At 40.3% G+C, this 25171-nt stretch overlaps 1 long non-coding RNA gene and 1 other non-coding gene across 7 annotated transcripts in view; one reads left to right on the top strand and one right to left on the bottom strand.

The window, feature by feature from the left end:
* Positions 1-7493: 7493 nt before the first annotated feature.
* The window catches only part of LOC140633600 (uncharacterized), a 38467-nt gene continuing 20789 nt past the window's right edge, over positions 7494-25171 (bottom strand). For 5 of the 6 annotated variants that reach the window (XR_012031181.1, XR_012031183.1, XR_012031184.1 and 2 more), the window contains one exon: positions 7494-7873. This is a non-coding gene — a long non-coding RNA (uncharacterized lncRNA). Of the gene's footprint in view, positions 7874-15088; positions 15180-25171 lie in introns of all 6 variants that reach the window. The other variant, XR_012031185.1, reaches the window with a different exon arrangement.
* On the top strand, positions 23634-23741 carry LOC140634522 (U6 spliceosomal RNA). The gene has a single exon (XR_012031967.1). It is a non-coding gene; the product is annotated as a U6 spliceosomal RNA (small nuclear RNA).

Below are 25171 nucleotides of genomic sequence, written 5' to 3' on the forward strand. Positions count from 1 at the left end.
GGTGGTGAAACATGTGTGCTCGATCTCCCCTGTTAGGTAGATTGAGGGGACATTTTCACCTGGCTTCCTGGTGCTGATTTGGACCCCTATGTTGCAGGTACCATTCAGGCAAATGTGAAGCCGTCACATCAGGGTAAAACTGGTGTCATGGCATGCATACAGCGAAATTACAAAAAAATCTACCATTGGCCCCTTACAGCATGGAAAGTGTCCAGAAGTTCCCATGTATGCTGTGGAAGGATGTGGGTAGAGATATTTGGAAAGGTGACTGACTTTGGAGAAGCTGAGGATGCAGGGCTGACCCCCAAGTTCAGGGATGATTGGGAGTCAAGGGTAGGCTGCAGGTCTGCAGCACCAGCAAGGTCAAGACTGGGGCCAGTCAACTGGGCTAGGATGTTGGCGATTGGAGAACACAACTGGGGGAAATCCAGGCACGCTCAACAGTTATGGCCTTCTGCAGCAGGGACATAATATGAGGAGAGCAAGCACTCCTGATACTGGGGTAGAAAGGACTCTGAGATCCTCACAAGGACCCACAACAGGTCAAAGGCCCTCCCCTGGCTGCCTCGAGGACCCGTGTGTGTGTGTGTGTGTGTGTGTGTGTGTGTGTGTGTGTGTAAACTCCCCATATGCCATTGCCTGTCCTGAGGAGGAAAAGAACACAGGTGTTTTGGCATTTTCTGAGAGTGAAATACGAATATTGAAAAGTCATCTTTCTCTTGGAGTTAGGAGGAGCTTAAAGCTGAATCTGTGGGAGGAAGTAAAGAGACTACATTTTCTTTGCACATCTGAGTGAGGTTTCCAACTGCAAGTAAATCACTCCTAGGCCCCTTCCCATGGCTACAGGGCTCATCATGGTCTGGGCCAAGTCACACTCACCCAGCTCCTCTCTGGCCTTGTGTCAGCTCTTGGAGCATGCCAGCATCCTTCCTGCGGACTTGCATCACTGCCTGCCCTCTCTGAGATCCCCTTGGCCCTGTGTTCTCACCACTGGGCTCAGCTTATGAGTCACCTGCTCAGAGGAGCCTTCTTGACTACCTAACCCAAAATGGGAGTGTAGAAGGGGAAGAAGGAGGAGAGGAAGGGCAAGTGGAGAGGGAGGAGGGAGGGGAGGCAGGAGGGAGGGGAGAGGGAGCTCAGGGATCTCCAGCATGAACAGACCGCTTGGTCATCCTCACCTCCTCAGAAACTAGTTCTTGAGCCCTGTAGCAGCTGCTGGTGGTACCCAGCGTGGGGACTTTTACCAGGCCACACACACCACCCCCAGCTGCTGCACCTGTTGGCAACTACTGTCCCACATACCCGTCCTTGTCTCCAAAGGGCTCTTTTGGTTGCTGAGGGTGGGGGTGGGGGTGGTGGGGGGTGGGAGGGGGTGAGGGGGGTGGGTCGTGCCTTGGAGTTCATACCATGTCCCCAGGGCAGGTGCAACATTTGGGTGACTGATGTGGGGGGAGCACCACAGCCTCGCCCCTTTCTGGGGAGAGCAACCTCTGAGATGCAGTTTATCCCGCAGGGCTCCTGGGGTGGGGTGTGCGGGGCGGGATGGGGATCAGGTCCTAGGAAACTTCCCCTAAGTCCCATCTTTGGCCAGCTCAGCCCGCCCCTGCCCTGTTCCTGCCGCCCCCCCCCCCCACCCCCAGGCTTCCATCGCAGGTTTCTTCTGAAGGCGGTCCCTCCGTGGGTCACTTGCACCGCATCCCCACCGCCGCCCCGCCTCCGCCGCCTCCGCTGGGCACGAGGGGTGCGGGGAGGGGGGCGCGGCTCCAGCGGGCCCAGAGCCCCAGCAGCCCCACGGTCCTCCTCCAGGCCTCCCCGGCCTCCCCGGCCTGACTCAGCCACGCAGATGCCACGGCTGTGCCACTCAGCGCGCCATCAATTATTGAAGAAGCTCTGAAAGGAGGGAATGTAAACGAAGATGAAAGATTCTGACGGAAGACAGACAGGTCCCCTGGCTTGGGGAGAGCCTCAGCTATCTGTCTGGGAAGAAAAGGCATTTTAGTTTCCTGCCGTGGGAAAGCTCCAAATGCTTGGGAGGCTGGAGAAGCAGTTCTGACAGGGACAGGAGAGCGTGGGGACAGGTCTTTTCATCTTCCCCTCTTTGCTGATCAAGAGGCAGGTGCTGCAAATCTGACGGCCTTGCCTGAGACGTTGGCAGCCCCCTCTTCCTCTCCCTTCTTGGCTTTTGAGACCCCACAGGGTGGGAAGCTAACCAGGCCTCTGGAAGGTGGCAGCCCCAGAAAGGGAGGGATCGGGCCAGAGAGGGCAGCCCTGGGCCTCAGAAAGGATGGAGACGCTTCTGTGTGGCCCTGAGATGTCAGTGCCTTCCCAGCCATCCTCAGAGTGGCATCAGGCCCCTGCAAGCGAAGGCAGAAGGAGAGAAAACTCAGGTCAGCACTAAAATCAAAGAGGGAACACTTTTAAAGGGGTATTTAAATGAAGTGTTTTCCTCTGAAGCCATTCTCCTTCTCCCTCTTTTGGAGGCCCAGATGCCAAATATCAATTACAAATATTAAAAAAAAAAACAATTACAAATATTTACTAAGAATGGGGAATGATGCAGACACTGAGCTAGCATGGGAAATAAATCCTGGCTCCCAAATGAGAAATGCTCAGCAGTGAGTTCAAACTGGCCAGGGACTGTGGTCATGCCAGGCACGTAGCCCTCCTACCACACCTGTGGGTGGAGGTCTTGATTTCTGATTTGGCCTTGATGGGATGCCGGTAGCCTGCAAGCTGTTCTCAGGGAGCTTTGCGTGCCCTCCTCCCCGCTGTATCTGTAGCATTGAGAACCATGGGGCTGGGACCTGGAAGGGGCTCAGGTGTGTGTGGAATGAAAGAACCAGTGGGCAGGATAAGTGTGCCGGCTTTGGATGAGCTGATAATCCAGCTCCTTTTCTCACGAGCCGGGTTTCTTAGGCAAGATATCTTGAACTTTTTGAGATGCAGGTTCCTCAACTCTACAGTAAGAAAAAAATGGAATCCTGCTCCCGGGTTTGTGACTGGGCGTGAGCAAGCTGTGAGGTATACAGCCTAGTGAATGGCACAGGGTCAGCACTAGCAGATGGCAGACACTGTCGTTATTTTTTTTTAAAGATTTATTTATTTATTCATGGGAGACACAGACACAGGCAGAGGGAGAAGCAGGCTCCATGCAGGGAGCCCGACATGGGACTGGACCCCGGGACTCCAGGATGATGCCCCGAACTGAAGGCAGGTGTTAAACCACTGAGCCACCCAGGGATCCCCAGACACTGTCGTTATTAAAACTTGTATATTTCTTGCGACAGATGAACAATAAAATCGGGATTTCATGGGAGCAAAAACTGAATTGCAAGGAGATCTGTGAATATGTAAAAATGAAACAGGCCAGTGAAATCCCAGTCATCCTGACCAATCATTGGGAACGCTGTCAGAAAGAAAGAAGGCCATTCTTTGTTGTCAAGAAACCTAAAATTGCAATTTTGAAATAAAGGAGGCAGTAATGTGTTACAAAATCCAGTGTGTCTATTCACATCTATTTCAAAAGACTGCAAATTAAATGATCAGAAAAAGATCCTTGAGAAATGGCATGAGGAGAAGAAAGCAAGTTGTCTAATAATGCACTGTGTGAATTATTCCTAATTCGAACATTTGAACATTTAATATAAATGCATCCATTTATAATAAAAACCTAATGATGATTTAAAAGCATCCTATTCAGGTCTGATTTTAAAGTGGAATACTTTTTCCCCTACATGGATTTGATGTGATATGTCTAGGAGAGCCTATGAATATTTATAGCCGGCATAGGAATTTCAGGTCCACATCCCTATCATATACACTTCTTACCCAAGCTGAAGGATCCACCCTGCTTCCCCTGGAAAGAAAATCATTACAGTGTAGTTGAAAGTGGGAAAGCCAACAGTCCCTTAAATAAAAGTTGCAGCATCCAGAGGGGCTGCCAGTCTAATAAATTGTTTGTTTAACTGGTTTGGGATGATGAGGCTGACAAGCCAACATGAAGCTTAAAAAGGAAACCTGCCAAGGTGGCCGATATGCCTGGGGCTCAGGCTGCCTCTGGTGCCTCCGTCAGGCACGATGAAATTCTCAGAAGCCCCATATGCTCTGCTGGAAGCAAAGACACCAATTGCTGACCGGTGTCAGTCGGAAATCTCAGAAATCTTGCCTCGTCCTCCCCACCGCAGGCAGTCCGGATCTTGGGGCCCAGGGGCTTCTGTTGCACTCAGTGCTGCATCTGGCTGTTCCACCTCTCAGAGGACCACGGGGCGGGGAGGCGTCTCAGATGAGAGCTTGGGGTCTGGGGCAAGGATATGCCCACATACAAGTGCACTTGGTTTTACTCACTAGCTGCGGTTCTCAAAATAACTTGTGTGTTTTTTTTTTTTAATTTTTATTTATTTATGATAGTCACAGAGAGAGAGAGAGAGGCAGAGACACAGGCAGAGGGAGAAGCAGGCTCCATGCACCGGGAGCCTGATGTGGGATTCGATCCTGGGTCTCCAGGATCGCGCCCTGGGCCAAAGGCAGGCGCCAAACCGCTGCGCCACCCAGGGATCCCAATAACTTGTGTGTTAAAAAAAAAAAAGAAAAAAAGAAAAAAAGAAAAAAAAAAAGATTTTCTACATTGACTACCTTTTGCTCTGCACTGTAATGTAAAATAATCCTATGGCAAATTGTGCTTTAAAGTAGGGAATGCTTGTGGAAAGCCCTTCTGTAATTATGGGGTGGAGTCTGGCAGGCTCATACTGAGTGGCTTGACAATGAGGTGCATGACCTTTGGGGTCAGATACTCTACATTTTGAGATCGGGTTCTACCGTGGAGTTGACGAGGGTTGTTCACCGTAGTTAAGCCTCTGAATAGAGGAAACCTCATCTCTCTCTCTCTTTTTTAAAGATCTTATTTATTTATTTGAGAGCAAGAGAGTGAGAGAGCACAAGGAGGGTGGAGAGGCAGAGGGAGAAGCAGACTCTGCTGAGCTCAGAGCCTGACACGGGGCTCGATCCCAGGACCCTGAGATCATGACCTGAGCTGAAGGCAGACACTTAACTGACTGAGTCACCCAGGTGCCCCAGAATCTTCACCTCTAAAATGGAGATCATATCTGCCCTGACTGAGAGGTGACAGGAGCACAGGCATAGCGGTGCAGGAAGCCCTCACTAAATGTCAGCACTCGATAGGGCTGATGCTCCTTGAGTGGGAGAGATACCCTGTCAGACTGGGCTATGTCGAGGCTGTGACTAATACAGGACAGAAGAGAGAGAAAATCCAGCCAGATTTCATTGTTCCTTCCCTGCTCTACAGCCTCTGCATGAGCCTCTGTGAAAGTTCTTATCCACCTTTTCCTGGTTACTTGCATGTCTGTCTGCCTCTGTAAACTGAAGCTCTGAGCATTTTAGTAGATGTTGTGTCACTGCGGCCCAGCACAGTGCCTGGCACACACTGACTATGGAACTGAATTAATTAAAATTGCAATCATAAATGTCTCCAAATGGGGCTTTGAGTACCAAAAAAGAGGGGGAAAGAAGGCCTTGTAAGTTAGGATTCTTTTATTTGTAAGGACAGAAAACCCAATCTAAACTGGCTTAAAAATAGGGAACTGGAAAGTCCAGGAGCAGGGATGGTTCAAACAATGACGCGAGGAACGGATTTCTCTTCCTCTCTTGGCACTACTTTCCTAGCTTGGCTTCATTTCAAACAGGCTCTTTGCCTCCAGCTAGCAAAATGGCTGCATAGCTCCAGACCTAAACCTTTCCCAGTTTCTAATCCAGCAGGAAAAAAAATCAACAGTTTTTGTCCCCGCCAAACACTCATTACAACTTTAATGTGCTCGTGTGTTCATCTCTACGACTATCCTGATGCCATGAATTGGTTGGTTCAGACCTGAGCCTCATCCTCTTCCCTCAGTGGGAGGGAAGGATAGGATAACTTGCCTTTAACGATGAATTGGTGTTGGCATGTGCTGAATTGGTGTTGGCGTGTGCTCAAGGTTGATCCTTTTTTAAAAAGGTACCTGGAGTTGGTTATTCCAATTAGGCCAGGCCAAGACATCAAGAGAGGATTGCCATTGAAAAGATAGTTTGTTACCTACAGTTCCCAAGAGGAGGGAGCCAGCCACACCAAGCAGAACCACATGGAGGAACCACCAGGGAGCAGAGGCAAGAGTAAGGAAAAGAAAGGAGAGGGTAAGAGCCTTTGTTGTGATTTAGGGCAGGGGCATAGTGTCCACTGCAGGAGCCTGATAAAACGAGGTGGATAGGATATGTATGGATTGGTTTGCATAGTAAAGGGGTGTTCACAGGCAAGTTTTTTTTTTTTTTAATGTTTAAAGATTTGTTTGAGAGAGAGAACGAAAGAGAAAGCATGAGTGGTGAGAAGGAGGGAGAAGCAGATTGTCTGCCAAGCAGAGAGCCCGATGTAGTACTTGATTCCAGGACTCTGAGATCATGACCTGAGCTGAAGGCAGGCGAATGAGCCACCCAGGTGCCCCTAGTTGTTTGTTAATCGTAGGAATTAGCTCGCCCTGGAAAGGGCCGTCCCTTGCTGAGTCTGCAAGGTCCCAAGATGGCAAAGCATCATGAAATATAGAAAAATTAAAATATGATTAATGCCCTGCTGGGTGGCAAAAAACCAGAGATATCTACTACTAACACTAAAGTGTAACATGGGGGTGTTATCGCATTCATGCACTTACCATTTACTGAGTCTTTCTGACATGCCATACACTGAATTAGGTGCAAGGGACAATAGAAGTGAAAAGAAGCAGGCACAGTCCTGGTATCTTGATTAGAGCCATTGAGCGAGTAATCAAAATTCCTAAGAAGCTTTGTTCAGTCCTACTAGGTACTATTCCACATCATGTGGGATCCAGTATTTCATTTTTAAAGACTTTAATCCACTTATTTATTTTAGGCTATCATGATATGGTTAGCCTGGAGATGTATTCTGGACCTCTGGAGAAAAGATTTGATACCCAGAAATAAAAATGCTCTCTCACAAGTGAGGCTAATCCTGCATGACATGTATAGCATTTTAGAAATCACAAAATGCTTTATTCTCGAGATACCCCAATGGAGACTCTTATCATCTCATTTTATAGCTGGGGAAGCTGAGGTTTAAGAAGAGGTGAAGAGATTTGCCTGAGGATTTATTGCCAGCAATGTGCCAGTCTGGGGCTCAAAACCAAGTCTGGTTCTCATTCTACTTCACCAGTACTTTCCAAACTGTGGGACCTCTACTAGTGGCGCACAGATAGAGCATCCAAATACATGACCTTGCATGGTGAGAAGTTTATTTCCATTCCAATTCTCCTTCAATTCTTGTAGTTGTGCCAAGGACAGGATCTCATATCTGTGCTAATATATCTTCGATATCTTTTACTTGCTAATCAATCTCTTTCCCTTTCTCTTTTTCATCGCTCTCTCTTTTGAAACCAAGAAAGTGCAGGACTCGATCCTGGAATCTTTGGAAGGTAAATTAGATAGAGAATCTAGAATAACATCATTTTACTTTATTTATGACAAATGATATTGGTTTTTAACATTTGTAAAGTTTATCAAAAAATTGACTTTTGAAGTTAAGAAAGTATTGATTTAAAACAAATGCTAAATAAGTAAAAACATAGGTGGTTTGTGGAGATGTACAAGCTATGAAAATGATACCCAGATTACTGCCTTCTGGAAATGTCACATAGACCAAGCTAGTTGGAAGGGACTTCTGGAAGGAAGAGAGGGTTTCTCTTACTTCTCTCTTGTCGAGGGAGGAAGAGGACTGGGTCAGATCCCACTCCGTGTGGCCGACATGGTTTCCTGTCAGACAGTGATTCTCAAGCCAGGCTCACAGACTGATGCCAGTCCAAAAGGTTGTCTCCTGATCCTTTGTGAGAAGAAAAATAAGGACGATGTGAGTATCAGTGTAAGAACACCAGTTATTCTGTCCTAGGTGAGGATGCACTTTATTCTGGAATTACTTCCTCCTCCTCCTGCTTTTTCTGGTTTAAGTGTCCATGTGTTAAATGCCATTGTTTAATGTTAATTTCTTTATTTGGCCAAACAAAAAGCTGGCAATTTTATTTTAACGACCCCCCTCTACTTTTTTTTCTACATATCACTGAACCTCTGCTCTAGGATACTTCAATTGCAGGAAACAGCCTGCCTTCTATTGTTAGAGGAAAAAGATATTGATAGACTCAGCGTAATAACTGTGGTTGATAGTTAATGCAAAGCAGCAAGCCATAACTCCTTATTGAGCCCAGCTGCTGCTGTTTATCATTGAAGAGATCCTTCTTTCTCTCCAGTGTCACTAAATAAAGATGGGAGATTAGCGAAATAAGATAGCTGTTAAATTAAAGAGGAAAAAAAGTTCAAGTTTCAAGGAGGCTATTACAAAAACAAACAAATGTAAAGACTAAGCGACCCCCAAACTCTCTCATTGACCAATTTGCAGCTCTCATTGACCTCACAGGCTATCCTGCTTGAGAGCTTGAGACTGGTAAGCGGACAGGACCCTGAAAGTGCCAGCCCCACCCCCTCTGAGACTCTTATCTTGGAAACATACACTGGTACAACAGACTAACTCTTTGACCTAACAATTCCTTTTCCACTCATTTGCCTCAGAAAACATCATCACTGGGCACAAATAATGATAAGGATGTTCAACAAAACTATCACTTATGTAGTGGAAAGCTGGATACAACTTAAATATTCAACCTCAACAGACTGGTTGGGTAAATCATGGCACATTCATACACTAGATTATTGTATAAAAACATAAAAATATGCTGTAGGAAAATGCCATGCAAAGATGTTAAGAGTCTATTGCTAAATGAGAGAAGGAAAACAGCAAAACGTGTTCAAACATTGGATATAGTATCTTTTTTTTTTTTTTTTAAAGATCGGCACAATACAGTCTGGATGGTGAAGTGATGGGTGAGTTCTCTTTTCCTCTTCTAATGTAAAGGTATTTTGTAAAAATGAGGACAGTGAAGACATTGTACTTTTTAAAAAAATTTTTTTTTAATTTTTATTTATTTATGATAGTCACAGAGAGAGAGAGAAAGAGAGAGAGAGAGAGAGGGAGGCAGAGACATAAGCAGGCTCCATGCACTGGGAGCCCGACGTGGGATTCGATCCCAGGTCTCCAGGATCGCGCCCTGGGCCAAAGGCAGGCGCCAAACCGCTGCGCCACCCAGGGATCCCGACATTGTACTTTTAAAGAAAAAAACAGTAATTTCTTTAAGTGGGGCCTCATTTAACCTGGTTAAAATGGGTCAGCCACCATCAGCATCAGCTTAAAGGTGTGTGTTTGTGGGCTTGCATTTTGCGGTGGTGACGTGCTTCCCCGAGAACCAAAGGGAGACACTAAACCTCTCTGCAAACTCTTTGTAGATTCCCATCTGTGACTTGATAAATATTTGATGCAGTGGCCAGTCAACATCCCTACATTAGTGAAACTTCTGCCCAGGAGCAACTGCACAGCTCTCAGCAATGAGATGGGAGTAAGTTAAAAAGAGTGTATTCATTAGCCACTTCAAAGGATTTGGTTTTTTGAGCTGGCAATTTTGCAGGCTGGATTATTGGCTTGGCTGTCTACTGTGTGATGACCAAAAACCATACTACTAGAAGGAGGAGCTTGCTTCTTCCCTGAATGATATTTTCTTTCCTTTGTGTTCACAGCTCAGGAGGCAAATGCAGCATCAATCACCCCCCTCTCTTGCCCTGGGTTAAACAGCTGTGAACATCGAAAGTGAGTTTAGGATCTGTCCAATAGCCTTGGTGCCAAAAGCCTGGAGTCTAGTCATCCTTTCTGATAATTGTTTTGTGTAATGGGATGGGCTCCTTATTCTCTTTTCACCTCCCTGGTTAAAATTGATAATTAAAAAGTTAGCACTTTCGGGGCACCTGGGTGGTTCAGTTGGTTAAGCATCTGCCTTCAGCTCAGGTCATAATCTCAGGGTCCTGAGATCAAGTCCCCCATTGGGCTACCTGCTCCTCATGGAGTCTGCTTCTCCCTCTCCCTCTGTGCTCTCCCTCAACAACCCCCCCCCACCTCACTCTCAAATGAATGAATAAATAAAATCTTAAAAAAAAAAGTTAGCACTTTTGTTCCTAAATATCTTAGTTGACAAGGAGAATGGGTAAACAAAATGCAGCAGGGCAGAGAAAGGACCTGAAACTAGCAGAAATTAATCCCAACTCCAGAGGTATTCAGAAGGACCTGGGCAAACTTCTACTCATTCTTCAAACCTCTTGGCACCTCTTCCTAAAAGTCTGCTAGCATCCCTCTCCACTGTTCCAGGCTTGGTGACCCTCGTTTGAACTTCTAGAGCTTCTGGGCTTCTCCTGCTAGAGCCTGTAGGCTATAATTACAGTTACCTGCTTGTCTATATCCCTCCTAGGAAACCGAGTTTCAAGAAGACTGTTCATCACTGCGTTGTATAGGTATCTAGCCCTTTAAAAAGAGCTGAGTAAATATTTACTGAGTCAAGTACATTTTTCTTGAAACTGCTGCTGCATAGGGCTTAAAGAATTGCAGGATCATAGAGTATCAAGTTTGAAAGTTTCATTCATTGCTCAATGCCCTGCCCCCCAGAGCTCTCCAGGCAGGCACACTGGACAACTGTAATGACAGTCAGAGGCAGACTAAGGAGGTGATTAAAATAAAAGACAAACAGGACAGGTCCTGAACTAAGGTGGGATGGAGTTAATCCAGCTTCCCCTTTTCCTGCAGGGTCCTGAGCTCACCTAACGGTCAAGTAAACCCTACCAAGGTAGCCACTGATGGCAGTTTAGGGCTCTGCTTTTCAAACCAGAGGAACAGAAAGAATGCCAAACAGAGTCCTTGAGCTCTAAAAACATAGACTCTCTTCTGAAGCATCATTTTTACTCGATGACCTGGAGGAAAACTTTTTATATATATATATAAATATAAAGATGCCATATTTATTTTTAAGTATATTTTAAATAAAATAAAGTATTTGAATAAAATAAAAATATTATGTTTATATAAATACATAGTATGGAGACAAATATATGTATGATTTTAAAGAGACAGCACAAGACTTGAAAGAAATAGGTCAGAATATTTTGGGCTGAGCTCTCGGACTCCTGGGAGTTAAGAATTCACTTTTGGCCTGATGGGTTACTTTGGTGGGAAAAAATATAAGAAATACTACTGGTTTCACATGCTATCATCTTAGGCACCCTAGAGGCATTTCCAGTTTCACTGGTTTCTTTTGGAGACTGGAAAGTCTTTAAAAACAAAAAGCAATCAGTGCATGATTGTGGCATTTCAGGGGCAGACAGATCTTTCCTAGAGGAGGCCCTGCATTTATAAAGCCCGTTCCCTGGAGTGCCATCAGCCCTCAGCAGCCAGTCCCCATCAGGATGGGCACAGTGAATGTAAACCGGATTCAGCTTCGATATTATTTAGGCAAGCAGCTTTGCCTCTCCAAGCCTTAGTTTTCCTGGCTGTAAAGTGAAATGGTTTTGTAAGCCATTGTATAAACAGTAACAAGCTCAGTGCCTAGCTTATAATAAGCAGTTAATAAATAGTTGTTATTATTAGCGTTAATTATAAAATTAACATACACCCACTCACATCCCCCCTGAATTTGTGCTAAAATAAAAATGGGAGACCATATGTCTAAATCTTTAAAAGCTACAAACAAGCTAACAAACTGTTCAATATAATAAAATATGTTCTATCCTTCTTGAATACAGATCTTTTTTGTCCCCCTTTTTTTTTAACAAAAATGATTTCATTGTGGTAAGAACACTTAACCTGAGATCGAGAAAACAAATTTTTGTATGACTGAATATCAGCAAACCTGAAAGTTGACCAATCTTTAATTTTTTCTCTGTTTAGCTGATTTTGGATGCGTGGTAACAATCGCATGCATGATCCATACATTACTATGACTTATTATATACATTCATTTTTTCCCATCTTTTATTTCAGCTAAATCACTAATTACATTGTTATAAAGGATTTTTACATAACTTGTGATCTAATGGTAGTAATGCCAAATTAGTCACCTGTTCTTAAGTCATTTGCATTCTCATGTTTTAATTAATTTTAATCTTGAGGAAAGTTGCTGGTAAGCCAAAAGTAACTGAGGTTGTCGATAAAGTTATTGCAGGACGATTTATATTCAGGAATCAACAATGGATTTTACATAAACATTTCAAATAGTGTGATGGGGTCTCACAATAAATTATTACCAATGAAAGTGGCACAAAATATTCTGATTTAATCATAGAAATCACTATCACTTTGTAAAGTAAGATGAAATCAGAGAGAGAGACAAACCATTAGAGACTCTTAATCACAGGAAACAAACTGAGGCTCGCTGGAGGGGAGGGAGTAGGAGGATGGGGTAACTGGGGGATGGACATTAAGGAGGGTTCATGATGTAATGAGCACTGGGTGTTATAGAAGATTGATGAATCACGGAACTTTACCTCTGAAATTAATAATACACTATGTATTAATTAATTGAACTTAAATTAAAAAAAATAAATCACTACCACTTTTACTGCAGTTTCCAATCTCTCTAAAAGCAGTATCTAGATAGAGAAAATATTTCTTAAGTTCTTTTTTTCAAAAAATTTGAGGCTGGAATTATAAGGAGAACCAAAAAAAAAATGACAGTATGTTCTGTGATTATTCAAAATCTCTTGAATTGGCATTATATGTTGATTTATAATAACCCTAAAATAGTTTCAGTGGAAATTAGTTGGGGATTGTTTGTATCTGAACATTCTTTTTTATAGTACTGCAAACCTTTTTTGTTTACTTGTTCTGATTTTCTAATATTTTATAGGAATGTCACATTTATTACATGCTTTGCATACAGTTTATTTCAGTTTAGAGAAATGATTTTCTCTAAATCAAAAAACAAATGAGTCTTAGAAAGGCAAAATAGTCTAAGTCCTATCAGAGCAAGTGTCGGGAGTTTCTGGAAGCTTTGGCTAACATTACTAACAGTAGGCAACAGTTTGCACTAGGTAATTGTGGATTGTGCAAAATAAAAAATCACAGTTCTTTTAAGTTAAGGATCATCTTTTATTTCTTGTACAATTCTAATCCATCTTGTTATTGTGTGTAAAGTAAATCTGATTGCTTTAATGGTGTTTCATTAACATTCTCTTTGTGTGTCGAATAGTGGTTGTAGTGACAGATCTGACATGGTTTTCATCATGATGCCTATTTGGGCAGATGGAGAAAATATCTATGCCATCATTGAATTGTTCAAGGATGCCATCACTTATTGGTACAGATGAGAACTTGTTTCTTAATAAGAAATTCAAATGGTGCATTGTCTATCATTCACAAAAAATGATTGTTCCTTACTCACCACTATTATCAGTAGCTAGCCCTCATCATTTTTTTAAATCAGTGCCTAAAAGTCAGTTATTTTTTGCGATTCTATTTTTTATATTGGGCATCACTAATAAACTACTCATTAATTTTAATATCTTCTATTTTTTTAAAAGATTTTATTTATTTATTCATGAGAGACACAGAGAGAAGAGGCAGAGACACAGGCAGAGAGAGAAGCAGGCTCCATGCAGGGAGCCCGATGTGGGACTCGATCCCAGAACTCCAGGATCACGCCCTGAGCCAAAGGCAGACGCTCAACCACTGAGCCACCCAGGAAGCCCGATATCTTTTATTTTCATCTTCTGATAGTTTGACAGTATGTAAGATGAATATTAATATAATCTACCCTACTATAAACTAAAGTACTGATTAATGTTTAGAATTATATGTGTAATTTATTCACTCACTTTCAATACTGTTTAGCATTCTCTTCCCTTTACGTGATTTTCAAGAGGTTAGCTTTTATCCATCTATATATTGGTTATTCTGGCATCAAATTTTGAAGTTATTTTTTCCACTAAGTTAGAAACTTTCCATTGTTTTCTATGAATATTGTGCTGTTCTTGTCAGATGCTGGTTACATATACAACATCTACTACTATTCTCTTAAAAATAATCACAGCAATATTTTATAACCCTATTTACTCATTTATGAATTTCCTTGTTGATTACTCTTGTTTAGTTACTGTTACTTTAGACATTTCTGTAGTTCTGGTATTTGCATAGGCAGTTTTTTTTGTGTTGTTTTGTTTATTTATGTATTTTTCGTTGTAAGTAACGTTGTGTGTTCTTTTAACTGAGAACCTAAGTATTTCCACTCCCATATACTTTCCTTGGCCAGAGCAGCTTGTGAAGACTGGCTGGGAAATGTCTAGTAACACTAACAAAATACAGTCTTTCAATTTAAAATTAACAAAGTTTCTGCAGTTTCTCCTTTTGAATAAACATTTTATTATACTATGAAATATTACATTTCCTCCCATCTTTATCCAATGGAAAAGTCTTCTTTTTGGTAAAGATTTTATTTATTCATTTGGCAGAGAGATAGAGCCAGTGAGCACAGGCAGGGGGAATGGTAGAGGGAGAGGGAGAAGCAGGCTCCCCACTGAGCAGGGAGCCGGTGCAGGGCTTGATCTCAGGACCCCAGGATCATGACCTGAGCTGAAGGCAAGTGCTTAACTGACTGAACCACCCAGGTGCCCCCAAAGGAAAATTCTTTTCCAATAATTTGAATCAACTTATGTTGACCTGGAAGCATTATCATGATTTAAAAAGATCATGACAGGCTTTTTGTAGGGTCACTTTCCGATAAACAGTAAAGATTCAAAATTTTAATTTTTCTCATCCAATCTGCCAATTTTTGGGTGTAATTTCTTTATTGTCTAATAGGCAGGCTGGAATTGTGTTTGTTTCTTCTAGTTGTGAATTTTATATAAAAAACTGTCCTTTTCATTGTCATCTTTTGATCAGGAAAAAAAAACACCTTTTAGTAATGAATATAGTCACAATTGTTATCTGACTTGCGCTGGTTGTAGATTTGTAAGAATACTTTCCTTGCTTATTTTGTTGTTTTGCTCAGTCACTAAGTCTTCGTTCAGTAAATGATTTGTAATGTTTGTAAATTGTATGTGGGTCATGTTTAGCAGAAATCTGTTTACTTTCATTTTTTAAATCTCATCTGCAATTAAAAAAAATTAAGCAGCCCACTTTTTTGTTTTTTCAGCCCGTCCTCTTCTGAGTTCCACGTTCATTATGTGTGGTTATATTCCAATGCCAGCTTGTTCTCATTCTCTGCAATCTATAGGATTAAAAAATTAAATGTAATCATGTTCAAAAGATTCCAAGTTTGCCTCTTCTTCATAAAAAAAGTAATTAAAGTAAATGTTAAAATACTGAAAAATTAAAATTATTTTTCCTGTGTGGTCTCAAAAAGTTATTGAAGAGTAAAGAAAATAATAATAATTAATTAACAGTAAAATCTGAACAAAAATTATTCAAATAAAGCTTAGTTACTTGTTTAAAAATTTAATTTTATCTTGGGGTGCCTGGGTGGCAAAGTCGGTTAAGCCTTCAACTCTTGATTTTAACTCAGGTCATGATCTTAGGGTTATGAGATTGACCCCCTATTGAGAGTGGGTATGGGTGGGTGTGGGTCTCTGCTTAGCAGGGAGTCTGCTTGAGATCCTCCCCTTTTCCCCCACCTCTCTCTCTAAAATCAATCAATCAATCTTTACAAAGATTTACTTATATTTTATAAAATATTTTTATAAATATAAAATTGTTTGCAATTCCTGTGTGCATGACCATCAGTTGCTAATGCAAAAAACTGGGATTATGCTTCATGCTTCAAGCATGCCATGTCTGGACTATGCATAAAAAGGAATTAGGAATGATATTCTTTAATATTGCAAACTGTTCTTTGGCTGCTATATGTAACAACTGCAAATACTGCAGTAATACTTATAGGTCTGTAAACCAGGACTTAAAGCAAGAAAATACATGCTAAGCACTCCTGGGAAAAGATGCTTTATTATGCAGGAATCTATAACATCAATGATATGCGAGAAGAAGGATTTGACAAGCTAATTAATTTGTCTCTTCTCTTACCTAAGTGCTTCCACAGCTCAAATTTTCCTCACACTCCTAAGCAATGTCCTTCCAGGATGTTGGCAAAACAACCCACAAATCCTCATGACATTTGGCAAAAGTCACCTATTGTTTCTAGAACAGAAGGCGAGATGCAGAGAGAGATATCCTGTGGCCTAAATGGTGTAAGTCACCAGTGTGGACTCTACATTTGTGGCTGTTCTGTGTCAGCAGTGAGTACTCAATCCCTTAGGTTCTTTAATAAATTTACCTTTTCATTGTGTGCTGCTGATTTTTAGACTTTAATACATGAGGTCTGAGGTAGGAGCCTCTCTTCACCAGGCCTAAGGGCTGTCCTGAGCTCAATAAAATATTCAACACGACTTATACATATAATTCATATTTGTAAAATAGACATAGCTTTACCTAACCAGTACCTGAATAAATTATAATGAAAACAGTTTGGTGTTAATTTTCTAGGCATCTTTTATACTAACCTACACATATATATATTTTTTACATAAAATTTAAAATATATATAGATTTACACAAATGAGATCATAATATAAAAGCTTTAGTAACCTTTTCCTCCTTAACAATATATTATGCACTGCTTTCCACATTGTTACATAATACTCACCATCAACTTTATCTTATTAATAACTACATGATACAAACTAATTTTTTTTTAGCCAGTTACTACTTAAATGGTTTTTACCCAAACTTTTGCCATGATAAAAATCATACAGCAAATACCCTCATGTAGATGACTTGGTTTTAATTACTTAAAAAAAATAACCTTTTGGGCAGCCCGGATGGCTCAGCGGTTTAGCACCACCTTCGGCCCAGGGCCTGATCTGGAGACCTGGGATCGAGTCCCATGTCAGGCTCCCTGCATGGAACTTGCTTCTCTTTCTGCCTGTGTCTCTGCCTCTCTCTCTCTCTCTCTCTCTCTCTGTGTGTGTCTCATGAGTAAATAAATAAAAATCTTAAAAAAAAATAACCTTTTGGGATCCCTGGGTGGCGCAGCAGTTTAGCGCCTGCCTTTGGCCCAGGGCGTGATCCTGGAGACCCGGGATCGAATCCCACGTCGGGCTCCCGGTGCATGGAGCCTGCTTCTCCCTCTGCCTGTGTCTCTGCCTCTCTCTCTCTCTCTCACTGTGTGCCTATCATAAATAAAAAATAAAAAAATTAAAAAAAGAATAACCTTTTTACTTTGGAATAATACAGAAACATTACAAAGACAGTACAGAGAGTCACTGTAGATCCTTCAGCTATGTTGACATCTTACATAATCAGGATCCATTTGTCAAAACTAAGAAATTAACATTAATTCAACATTATTGGCTAAGTTATAGATTTCAATGGGATTTCACCAATTTTCCACTAACATTCCTCCCTTTTTTATTATTGTGATAAGAACACATAATGTGAGATTTACTCTCTTAACTTCTCAAGTACGCAGTTAAGCATTCTTAACTATAAGCACAATGTTATACAGCAGATCTAGAACTTTTTCATCTTGCATGACTGGGACTTTATACCTGTTGAACAGCAACCCCCCTATTGTCCACTCCCTCCATCCAGTTCCTGGCACACTCACCATTCTAGGTTCTTAATGCTTTTAAACTCAAGACTGCATTTGGTCAATCACAGTGAATTTATAAATGTTAGAAATAGGCTGTCTATAGTCCCTGCTCCTGTTTTTCATCTTAAGGCTTTCTTGCAGACTTTTTTGCACAACAAAGTTCCAGATGAATATTTCACACTAATGTACCTTGTCTAGGACCCAGGGCAGTCTGATGTATTAATGTGTTAACCTTTACTGTCCAGAAATGGCAGAAAAATTAGAAATCTATATTCATTAGGAATGGCAAATGGAAACTCAAATATGTACATAATGTATATTTAAATATTTTATTTTCATATATTAATTATGAGGAGAGATACATTTATCTACCTTAATTATAAGCAGTATATACATGCTGCTATTTCCACTTTGTTTGGAACTGGAAAGAGGCAGATATAGGATCAGAATCCTGGTTTGGCTGATACCAATGCCAGCAGTCTTGCCACCATGCCATGCCTTCTAGTAGGTATTAGGATTTGGTGGTAGTTGTGGTTCCTCAAAGAGTTTTTAATTCTTTACAAAATAAGGATTTTTATGCACACCAAACTGATCACAGCGGCCACATGTAAGGAGTGGGGAGAGATTGATAAGAGAAATAGGAATTTTACATCTCTGTGTTGATTGACTTATTTAAATAATGAGTATGGGTTCATGTAGTTCTTGTCAATTTTTAAAAATTAATTAAAAAAGCCCCTTGTGCATCAGTACTGGGAATACCAAGCAGTACAACCACTTTTGAAAACAGTTTGAAAGTTGTTAATCAAGTTAAATATACACATACCATATGACCTTGCAATTAATTGCATTCTTAGTTATTCACCCACTAAAAATGAAAGCATATGCCCACAAAAAATCTGTACCCAAAGTTTATAAAGCTTTATTCATAATCACTAGAAACTGAAAACAATCCATGTGTCCATCTATAGGTGAGCAGATAAACAAGCTGTGGCACATCTTACAAGGGAATATAACACAGTAGTAAGAAGCAACATACTACTGATATATGTAACAAGGAGGCTGAATTACAAAAGCATTTTGCTAAGCTAAAGAAGTCTGACATAACAGGTTACATATGATTCTGTTTATATAACGTGCACTAAAAGTGAAAAACATAGGGACAGAAATCAGATCACTGGTTGCTGGGAAGAAGAGGGGGGAACTAATTATATAGTGGCATGAAGGATCTTTTTGGAGTGATGCAAATATTTTTACTTGATTGTATTGGTGGTCACACAATTATGTGTGGATTCATCAGAACCCATTTAAGTTTATATCAAAAAAGGGCTAACTACAGATAAATTATGGTTTATATTACAATTGTATAAAATATAGTATATAATGTAATAATATTACGTATAATATATAGTATATAGTCTAGTGTACACTAATAATTTAAATCCTAGTATATAATTGTTATAGTATATAGTATTACAGTATATAATTATATATTATATAATTACTAGCATTAAATTATAGAATGTAAATATATACTATAATTTAAATTATGTTATATGTACTTTATATATATACTATAACTTATAGTCATATATAGCTATATATGTCTATATCAAGTTAATGTTATTTTAGTAGAAATTATAATTTATAGTTTATATTTTTATTTGTAGTTTATATAATTATATATGGTTTATATACAATTATAGTTTTATTTTATTTTGTTTTTAAAATATTTATTTGAGAAAGAGAGAGAGAGGGAGAATGAGCTGGGAGAGGGACAGAAGGAGACTCCTCCTTGAGCAGGGCAGCCCTACATGGGACTTGATCCCAGAACCCCAGGATCATGACTTGAGCCGAAAGCAGCCGCTTAACTGACTGAGCCACCCAGATGCCCTATAGTTTTATTTTAATGTAACATAATTTATATTATAAATCATAGATCAATAAATATAATTTAAAATTTAATAAACAGAGAAAAGGGAGACGTTTCAAACAATTAAGGCTAAAAATGACATAGTGAATACCTCATAGGGATAAGTTCAGCAGAGTGTGGACCATCTGGCAAAGACACAGCAGCAGGAACTGGGTGGTGGGTGATTATGTGATGATTTCCAAGGTTCCTATTCCTTGTTCTAGATGCTCATCATTGTTCATGCATCTCTCCACTCCAGGAGGCAGCTATTCGCCTATACCTGACTCTCCAGTGAATTAGAATAGGCCCCTCCTCTATGTGGAGGAGGTGCAGAACCACGGAGCACTCCTTTGCTGGCAGATGGTGCCCTAGTGAACCTCAAGGATGTCTCGGGACAGGCAGAACAAAAAATATGTGCCTTGTAATAGTCTCAGGTAGGAAGAAAGTAGGAAGAAGGAATCTATCTGCTAAGCTCCATCCTTTTTTCTGTTTCCCACTGGTCATGCTTTACCCTAGGGAGAGTTAACTCTTTTATGCCTCAAGTTACCTCATGCAATCCTTTTAGCAGCCCTTTGGAAAGCTAGATTAAATGCACTATGCTTTTTTTAAAAAAAATTTAAGAGTCTATTTATTTATTTGAGAGAGAGTCGGGGGGGGGGATGTGGAGGGGCAGAGGGAGAGAGACAAGCAGATTCATACTGAGCTCGGAGTCCAACAAGTGGCTCTATCTCACAACCCTGAGATCGTGACCTGAGCTGAAATCAAGAGTTTGATACTTAGGGATGCCCGGGTGGCTCAGGGTTGAGCATCTGCCTTTGGCTCAGGGCATGATCCTAGAGTCCTGGGATTGAGTCCTGCATCAGGCTCCCTACAGGGAGCCAGCTTCTTCCTCTGCCTATGTTTCTGCCTCTCTGTGTGTCTCTGATGAATAAATAAATAAAATCTTAAAAAAAAAAAAAAAGAAGAGTTGGATACTTACCCGACTGAGCCACCCGGGTGCCCTAACGTACTATGCTTTTATAGCATAAGTCCAGATGTGGCAAGAGAAGCAAGAAACCCAGGGCATGTAGCTCTTAGATTTGGCTGCACAGAGGCAGTGGGGAGGAGGGTTCTTGGCTTCTCCCAGCAATGAATGATCAGCCCTAGGTGGCAGATACCTATGGGCTTAAGGGGAATCAGGTCATTACAATGGCAGTCAGGCCAGAACAAGCAGTGGGGTCCTGAAGTTAATGGCACCAAGAGAAGATGAAAAGGCCTAAGATTACAATTCAGGACTCAAAATTATTTGTTGAGTAAATGAGTGAACAAATGAATCAATGGAAATGATAGGAAGATGGTAGCAGAGGCAGCAAAGTTTTTAAATCTTCCGAAATTCCCTTAAAAAAAAAAAAAAGACAGAAAACTCTAATGGCAAAATCCAAGGCTCAATGTCAACATCTTTAAAAAATCTAGATGAACATGATATCTTCATGAACCCAAAATATAAGCAGATGGAAGAAAATCACCGGTAACTAAAGACACACTGTATATCCATGCCGCATGAGGGAGCAGTGAGGTATCTGACGATCCTGAGAACTCCAAAACCGACAATGGGACTTAGTGAAATGCAGAGTGAAGCAATTTGAGAACAACTGGAATGAGGAGGACTTGCAAACACTCCAATAAAGCTGTGGCTGTGTGGGGTCCACGATAAGATGCAAAGATGCTGGTATAGTCTTGGCTCTATGAACTTTCACAATTACAAAGCCCCCTTTCAGGAGAAAGTTTCACTCCAAGGGTAGAGCTCTAAGAGTAGAACCCCTATGGGGAAGGACAGGGTAGAAGAAAGGAAAAAGAAAGTCTAAATAAAAGAGCAAAGAAACCATATCTCAGGACGCAGAAGGCCATTAGAAAAGAACTCTGTGAGGACCTCGTAAGAGGAAGATCTAGAGCACTGAAGCCAGAAAAGCTGTTCAGACTCACCCTTTTTTCACAAAAGACAAACTGAATTCATATAAAAAGAAACAAATGAATTTGATCATGGTCAAATCCAGTATTAATCTGGATGTGTTAACTTACTTCATTGTGGTAATCATTTTACAATATATATGTATATAAAATCATTGAATTGTATACCTTAAACTTTATACCATATTATACATTAATTGTATCTCAAACTGGGGAAAAAATCCAACACTGTTATCATAGAAAAAAATAGCCAATTAAGAACATAATAACATGCCAACAATGAAAACATATTAGAAAGACATGCTTAAAAACAGATGAAAAATATAACATTATTGCAGGATGAGCTTACAAACTAATAAAACATTAAGAAAAGACTACAATAAAAATTAGAAAATCTCAGAAATGGGGCAGGAGAACTCAGAATTAATATTAATTGTTTGAGAAATGGAGACTAAAATGGGACCTAAGGGTGAATAAATATAAGAGATAATAACTGATCTAGGAGGTGAAAACGAGTGAATTTCAATAAATCAAAGAGATTGAAGAGAAAGTGGTGGATATAGAAGGTGAGCCAAGAATATCAACACACATACACCTAGGATGAGTATTCTCCTGTTAGAAGACCTACAAATAAGAAAATAAGAAGTAATGGAAATTGAAAACTAATTTACATTTTAAAAGCTAACATTTAAGGAAAACTTCCTGAGAAATAGAGATTTGACACCAGTACCTAGGAAATGAATCCTGAATGATCACTATCAAGATATATTCTAGAAGATGTCTGGAGTTTACCAAAAAAGAGAAAAATCATTTGGGCATTTAGTTAAAATATCAAGTGACTTAAGTGACTATCTTTGGACTTTATTCCATAATGAATAGAGCAACATATTGAAAATATTCAAAGAAAGGTAACACTAAGGCAAAGACTTTATATCTAGCCAACATGTTAAAAGTAATGAACATTAGAGAACCAGAGAATATAGCTCCCATGTGGCATTCCTGAGGAATTTACTAAGGAAAGGTTTTTTAGACAACCAAAAGGGAAAGGCATTGATTAAAGGACTAATGATGAGCATAAATACGTAGTTACCAATAAAACTATGATGGCTATAAGGAAAGTACTTGCTCAGTCCACTTGAAAAACAGAATATGGGATGCCTGGGTGGCTCAGCAGTTAAGCGTCTGCCTTTGGCTCAGGGCATGATCCTGGAGTCCTGGGATCGAGTCCCACACTGGGCTCCCTGCATAGAGCCTGCTTCTCCCTCTACCTATGTCTCTGCCTCTCTCTCTCTGTGTCTCTCATGAATAAATAAATAAGATCTTTAAAAGAAAAAGAAAAGCAGAATATATTTGTTGATTGTTTTATAGTTACTGATGGGGGTAAAAGGATATTTATTCAAATGAGAAGCTGGTAAATTGGGATGAGAGGAAAGAAATTATTAACTAATTTAAATATTTTGGGGGAACTGATAGAAAATAACAAAAATAAGACGGTGTGTGGGGAAACTAAGATTTCAGCTTCCTTTTTAAAAAAATATTTTATATATTTATTCATGAGAGACACAGGCAGAGACATAGGTAAAGGGAGAAGCAGGCTCCCTGCAGGGAGCCTGATGCAGGACTTGATCCTAGGACCCTGGGATCATGACCTGAGCCAAAGGCAGACATTCAACCACTGAGCCACCCAGATGCCCCTTATTTTAGCTTTAATACAAAACTAACTATTAAAGGGGTACCTAGGTGGCTCAGTTGGTTAAAGCATCCAACTCTTGATCTCAGCTCAGGTCTTGATCTAGGGCTTGTGAGTTCAGGCCCCACCTTGAGCACCAGGCTGGATGTGGAGTCTACTTAAAAATGACAACAACAACAAACTAATAATTAAAGTAAGTAAAAATATATTTGAGAAAATGAGTACAATAGACCACATAGAGAAAAATTATTGCTATGAAAGGCTTGTATATATAATATATAGGACAATAGGAATTGAAAAGAATACGATTCAAAGAAGTATATACTACATACTACCATCTGAATAAAAAAGAAGGCAAAATGAGGACATATGTATGTATTTGCTTATTTTTGCAATTAAGAAAGGATAAACCAGAATCTAATACAATTTGTTATATATGGGGATTGAAGAAAATTTCTCTGAGTTACCATTTCATGTGATTTTGACTTTTGAATTATGGCACTGTTTTTACTTATTAAAAAAAATCATATCAGTGCTCCCCTTCAGCAGCACATATACTAAAAATGTAATGATACAGAGAAAATTAGCACAGGCCTTGTACAAACACAATCTGTAAATTCATGAGGTTCCATATTTTCATGATGGGTGTTAACTAAACTTACTGTGGTAGTCATTTTGCAATACATACATATTCTTTTTTTTAATCTTATTTATTTATTCATGAGAGAGAGAGAGAGAAAGAGGCAGAGACACAGGCAGAGGGAGAAGCAGGCTCCATGCAGGGAGCCTGATGTGGGACTCGATCCTGGGACTCCAGGATCACGCCCTGGGCTGAAGGCAGGTGCTAAACCGCTGAACCACACAGGGATCCCAATACATACATATTCAAATCATGAAACTGAAACTAACACAATGAAACTAACACAATGTCAATTATATCTCAATAAAATTGGAAAAAATAAAAATAATAACATTTTAAAAAATACAAATAATAATGGGGCATCTGGGTGACTCAGTCCGTTATGCATCTGACTTGGCTCAGGTCATGATCTCCTGGGATTGAAGCCCTCATCAGGCTCCCTGCTCTGAGGAGAGTCTGATTCTCCCTCTCCCTCTGCCCTTCCCCTCCACTTGTGCGTGCTCTCTCTCTCTCTCCCAAATAAATAAATAAAATCTTTAAAAAATACATAAAATAAAAAGCCCACTACCACAAAGAAAAAAAAAAAAAAGAATTCAACATGGAGAGGAAAACCCTAATTTGAAGAGAAACAAATGAATTTATTTCAAGGTTAAAAGCCTTTTAAACATACCATTACCTTTAGTCAGCTATATTCTAAGGATAAAATAAAAGCTGCAAACAATCTTGTACTTTATTAGTAAGTTTATTGTGGTAGAGACATAGTGATTCTGAACTATTCAGTGTATTGTAGGGAGCTGTAAGTAAGCAAATATACTGATGTCGGTGAAAGCCAGGGTTTTCAATGTGGGAAAAAGGAGATAAAAATAGGGACTAGGGGAAAAGAGGAAGGACCCTATAGTGTTGGATTGGAGTTGGAGGACTGAGATAAATTAGTTATTTAAAATAAAATACACTTCCTGACTCTGTCCCCTGAGAAAGGCCTAGAAGCAGTGACACCCCACCTGCAATGAGCACTCTTCTCACTCAGTTCTTGGTTTCTAACAACTTTTTCTTCCTGAAAAGAACCAGGTCTGATTCCAGATCTGGGCCAAGGAAGGTACAAGATGAGCTTGGGATTTCCTCTGTTAGAAGAACAAAGAAATGCTCAAAAACAGGCAAGTGTCAGAAAGACATAGAAACCAGTTTGAAAGGGCTCCCATTTTGAAGGAGAACACATTTTGGACAAACTGAAGATCAAGAAGCAAGAGAATGGTAATGAACATTCTGAGTTCATCATGATACTCAAGAAAATTGCAGAAGTGTGTGTGAGGGAAACGAAAACCCTTTTTCTTCAACAGTGGAATGTCAGCTAATAAATGTAGAAAAAATGATAGATTTTCTTTAAATTGTGGTTTTTGCAATCACAATTGCAAATGTTGATTCAGGCAAGC

The sequence above is a fragment of the Canis lupus genome, chromosome 5 (genome assembly GCF_048164855.1).
Source record: "Canis lupus baileyi chromosome 5, mCanLup2.hap1, whole genome shotgun sequence".
NCBI classification, from domain to species: Eukaryota; Metazoa; Chordata; class Mammalia; order Carnivora; family Canidae; genus Canis; species Canis lupus.